The following is a 6,000-nucleotide window of genomic DNA, read 5'->3' as shown; positions in this document are numbered from 1 at the left end:
TTATAACTTGATATTTATTAAGCATCGTCATACACACACAAAAAAAACCCCAGCTGGTAAAACCAGGATAAAAGGTGGGCCAAAGCAGGGACAGAGTAAGACATGAATGCTGGATGGGGAATCCTGGGAGTTCAGACAATGAATTTATTATTATTATTATTATTATTTATTAAATTTTTATACTGCCCTTCTCCCGAAGGACTCAGGGCGGTGAACAGGGCATATCTTAAAACTACAAAAGTACAAAAGTTAAAAAAGAATTAAATTATTGCCCACAATAAAAACAATAATATATATATATAAATATTAAAATCCTAGGTGATTCCCCATCAGGCCAGGCCAGCTTGTTCAAATAAATGGGTCTTTAACCCGCGCCGGAAGGAGCGGAGATCCGGTGCCATCCGGAGCTCAACCGGCAGCTGGTTCCACAAAGCCGGAGCGCCCACAGAGAAGGCCCTCCCCCTGGGGGCCACCAGCCGACATTCTCTGACTGGAGGCACCCTGAGGAGGCCCTCTCTGTGGGAACGCACGGGGCGGAGGGGAGTCGACGCCGGCAGCAGGTGGTCCCCGAGGTATTCCGGACCCATGCCATGTAAGGACTTAAAAACCATCACTAAGACCTTGAACCTCACCCGGAAGACAACTGGTAACCAATGCAGCTCGCGGAGCAAAGGTGTAACATGGGAGTACCGGGAAACTCCCAAGACAACTCTCGCGGCCGCATTCTGTACCAGTTGGAGCCTCCGAGTGGTCTTCAAGGGAAGCCCCATGTAGAGAGCATTGCAATAGTCAAGACGAGAGGTCACGAGCGCATGAGTGACCGTACACAGGGCATCCCGGTCTAGATAGGGCTGCAACTGCCGCACCAGGCGAACCTGTGCGAAAGCCCCCCTGGTCACGGCTACTACATGATCTTCTAAGGTAAGCCGTGCATCCAGGAGGACTCCCAAGTTGCGAGCCCTATCTACGGGGGTAAAGACTCACCCCCCATAGAAAGTGATGGAACGTTTTGAATGTCCCGGGATGCCGGAATGTACAGCCACTCAGTCTTGTCAGGGTTGAGTTGAAGTCTGTTCCTCCCCATCCAGACCCGAACCGCCTCCAGGCAACGGGACATCACAGCGAGGACATCACTGGGGTGGTTTGGGGTCGAAATGAAAAGTTGGGTATCATCAGCATATTGATGATACCCAACTCCAAAACCACGAATGATCTCACCCAGCGGTTTCATGTAGATGTTGAACAGGAGAGGCGAGAGAACCGAACCCTGAGGAACTCCACAAACGAGAGACCTAGGGGCCGATCTCTGCCCCCCTGCCAACACCGACTGCGAACGTCCCAGGAGATAGGAGGAGAACCACCGAAGAACTGTGCCTCCCACTCCCAATCCCCTGAGACGCCGCAGCAGGATACCATGGTCGATGGTATCGAAAGCCGCCGAGAGGTCTAATAGGACCAGGACAGAGGAATATCCCCTATCCCGGGCCCTCCAGAGATCATTCACCAGAGCGACCAATGCCGTCTCCGTGGTGTACCCGGGCCTGAAACCCGATTGGTACGGGTCCAGATAATCCGCTTCATCCAGGACCAGAGGGAGCTGATGCGCCACCACACTCTCAACAACCTTCGCAAGAAAGCGAAGGTTGGAGACAGGACGAAAGTTGTTCAAGACAGCTGGGTCCAAGGCAGGCTTCTTGAGGAGAGGTCTCACCACCGCCTCCTTCAAGACGGTGGGGAAATTACCCTCACTCAAAGAAGCAGATATCACCGCCTGGAACCAGCCTCGCGTCCTCTCCCTGGCTGCATAAACCAGCCAGGAAGGGCACGGATCCAATAAACATGTGGTGGAGGTCAACCTCCCCATAATCCTGTCCACTTCATCAGGGGTCACAGAATCAAACTCCTCCCAGATAACATTGACAAGACCGCCCGTGTCCTGATCGTCCGACTCTGCCCAGCTGGAGTCCAAACCGGTCCGAATCCGAGCGATTTTATCCGACAGATGTTGACCAAACTCCTCGGCACGACCCTGCAAGGGATCCTCCCTCACCTCCTGATTAAGGAGGGAGCGAGTCACCCTAAACAGGGCGGCCGGGCGATTATCTGCGGACGCGATGAGGGCAGAGAAGTAATTGCACCTCGCTGCCCTCATCGCTGCGAGATAAGACCTAATATAGATTCTTAACCGCAACCGGTCGGATTCGGATCGGCTGGACCTCCAGCAGCTCTCTAGGCCCCGTTTCCGACGCTTCATCTCCCGGAGCTCCGCGGAGAACCATGGAGCTCGATGGGATCTGCACCGGGTCAGGGGCCGCAGGGGTACAACTCGGTCCAGTGCCTCAGTGGCTGCCCTTTCCCAGGCTTCCACTAAGGCATCCGCCGAGCTGTGAGCGACGGAGGCAGGTGGGGATCCCAGCGCTGCCTGGAACCCGAGAGGGTCCATTAAGCGTCTGGGGCGGTACCATCTAGTTGGTTCCGCATCCCCACGGTGGGGGGTGGCAAGACGGAAGACCAGCTGCAGGAGGTGATGATCGGTCCATGACAGGGGCATAATAAATGGAGAGCCCCCACCAAGATCATCCAACCACCGTCCAGATAAAAAAACCAAGTCAAGGGTGTGGCCTCCCTCATGAGTTGGTTCAGAAATTGCCTGCGTCAGGTCCATGGCCGTCATGGAAGCCATGAACTCCCGGGCTAACTCAGATGACCCTCCCAGGGATGGCAGATTGAAGTCACCCAAAACTAGAAGTTTGGGGAACTCAATCACCAAACCGGAGAGGACATCGAGTAGCACGGGCAGGGCTGCCGCTGTGTGACTAGGCGAAACGTACACCAGCAGCAAGCCCAACTGCGCCCCCGAACCAAACCTCAAAAAGAGAGACTCACACCCGACTATCTGAGGAACGGTGGTCTCCCGCGGACATAAGGTCTCCCTAATAACAACCGCCACTCCCCCGCCCCTACCTTGAGCCCGAGGCCGGTGTAACGCTCGGAAACCTGGTGGGCAAAGGTCAACCAAAGGGACCCCACCCTCTGGACCCAACCAGGTCTCGGTGATACAAGCCAGGTCCGCATGCTCACCCTCCACCAGATCCCGCACAAGGGGAGCCTTATTAACCACGGACCTGGCAATCAGGTACACCAGCCGGAGCTCAGGAGGCTGCACATCCTCGCTCCTGGCACCTCGGGGAAGAACCAGAGGGTCGGAGCGCCTCACCGCTTGCAAACAGCGGAGACGGCCCTCCCGGTAACGATACGGCCCTCTGTCCATACGCCTGCTGCCATACCCCAGTGTCGTGGGAATCGGTAATCCCACGACCCGCTCCCGAGCCCCAGATGTAACCACAACCCGCTCCCCCCGAACGCCGTCAGACCCAGGCCTGGCCTGCAACACGGTTGTATGGCCACCCCCCACAGCCAGACAACCACTACCCCCCACACCCCTCCCCAACCACCTAAAAAAATTGACTAAAAAATTAACCAGGGGCCTCTTATTAAATTTATATCGAGAGCCCCTGGTCTTACCCGGCCATCTCTCAGGGTCCCAATAATTGGGCCCTTCATCGAGACTGGGGATAGAAAAGAAGGCGGGACGCACCCAGGAGAGGGGGGCACCCCTGAGGGCGAGCAAGTCCGTATCAGAATATCGGTGCATATAGTCCGAGCAAGTCCAGAGAGGGCAGTCCAATGGTTAAAAAAAAAATCCAACAGGAGGTTCGAAGGTAAGGAGTGGAACATTTGGGCCATCCACCAACCTACTGCCACTCGGTTGGATGCTCCCAGGGGCAGACCACAACCCGTCCTCTCACAACGGGCCGCAAGTCTGCTCCCGGGGATGGTCCGAAATGCACACCCTGGGTGGGGCAGCACCCATAGAGCTCCCACCTCTATGGGGCTGCCGATGTAAAACAAGCCACTCTCCCACTGTGGCTTGTGCCCAGGTCCGTCCCAGTCCAAAGGGGAAAAAAGGAGGCAGATGGGGAATTAATAAATAAGGTTAATAAATAAGTTGGCAGTCCGCTATGTCGCCGCCGTTGCCACTGCCATCGTCGCTGCCGGTAAAACAGGCCAGCGGGCCTCGAAGACGCCGCCATCGCCATCACCGTCGCCGCCATCACCTCAAGCAGCCGGAACCCAACGAGTCGCTGTCGCCATGGTCGTCCTCTCCACCGCCCAGAGCAGCCCGAGGACGCCATCGCCATAACCACCTCCGTCGCCGGCAGCGGCTCGAAACCAACACAAGGGGAAGCCTTGTCAATAAAGTAACAAGCGGCCGTCTTCTCCGCCGCCAAACGGCCCGAAGACGCCGCAGCCGCCAAAGAAACAGCACAGGCAGGTCCAATAACAAAGTGTCTCCGCCGCCGCTGCCGCCGTTGCCGCCGCTGCCGCCGTTGCCGCCGCTGCCGCTGCCGCCAGAATGGTCTGCAGGCATCTCGCACAGGCTCTCCTCCCCTCTCCCGGAAGCGCCGATCAGCTGGGGCTCCGAGGACGCCGAAAACTCCAAGGACGCCGAGAACACTGCCGAAAACGGCCGAAAACCGTCCAAGACAGCAGCGCCGACCCGACGGCCCATGGCGGCCCAAAACAGCTGGAAACACCCCCGCTGCCGACCGCAGCCTCTTAGGAGAGGCCCGGAGACACCAGGGCAGCAGGAACCGGCAGGCCGAAGAAGCCGAGCCCAGCAACACCGTGGAAGATGAACAGGCGATGGAAAAGGCAACACGCAAATGGAACAGGCAAATAGCAAAACTGCCTCCTTATTTGCCTCTTAAATTCAGCTTCATGGATTTAACAATCCACATCCCCTACCCAGCGGGCCCAAAAAGACCCCTGAGGGGCTCCAAAGGGACGCCCAACAACCGGAGCTCACGGAGCTCAGCCCGACACGTCCGCCATCTTCAGATGTAAAATGCCTGAATGGTGTTTGTTGTTTTTTTAGCATACTGAATTCAGGTGAGTTTGCTCCAAAGTCTAACATGTGAGTTTTTCTTTTTCTATGCCTCAGCTTACAAGTTCCCAACAAGCATCTCCCCAGTGCTGAAGCAAGATTGGCTTCAAGGGAAAGATAATCTATTCTAAATATACTATATATATGGAATTGCATTTATTAGCAGTGTTTGACTGCTGAGGTTGTGTAGCTTCATAATACTTTTTTTAAAGTACTTTAAAAGGCCAGGATCAATGCCACAAAGTGAAAATTGATGAAACAAAGAGGAAACACTGAAATAAATGGAACTATGTGATCAATAAAAACTCTTATTTGCTAATTAGAACAGTTCCAATTCATGCCATTTTGTTGTGATTCTGCACAAAACCTCTGCATTTAAATGGGCACTCCTAAGCATTCATTCCCTCAGCATTTCCAAACTTGCATCTTATTATGTGCAGATATATAGGTGTCAAGTATGACAACTATTTTGTGAGTTAATTATTGCCTGGAGTGCAATAAGAAACTGAGAAAGTGTTGAACTTTCTAATAAAATCCAGCCCATCTGTTCTTGATGGAAGTGATTTTTCTATTTTGAGGATAGCCTCGTAGATTCAGTAAAAGGAAATTCCAGGAAATTGAAGTTTACACCTACTGGGTTTCGATTATAACTTGCTGACATGATGTCTGAAGTCAGTTACATTTTAAATGATTTAATAATAACTTATTTAAATAAGTTTCAGTGAGATAATCTCTCTAGCGGTATATCTTGAAGTCACATAACATCACAATATACTTACTCCTTTGAGGCTGGGAATCTTAAGAGCAAACCCAACAGTTAGCTAGACTGTAGGATGGAAGTAGTATGCTTTATTTTATGAGCACTGATTACTTTTAATCTCATGCCAATCTTACTGTGCCATCTAGTGTATCATGGGTTCCTTTGATGGGGGGAAGGGAGGACAAGCATCATTGGGTGATGGATGTTATGAAGAGGTGAGAGAGTAGGCAGTGGTGATGGAGGGCATAGAGTGATGTGGTAGAAGATCAAGTGTGGACTGTTCTCAGGGAAG

The sequence above is a fragment of the Vipera berus genome (assembly GCF_964194415.1).
Source record: "Vipera berus genome assembly, chromosome: 1".
In the NCBI taxonomy this organism is placed as follows: domain Eukaryota; kingdom Metazoa; phylum Chordata; class Lepidosauria; order Squamata; family Viperidae; genus Vipera; species Vipera berus.
Note: the sequence above shows the minus strand (reverse complement) of the source record.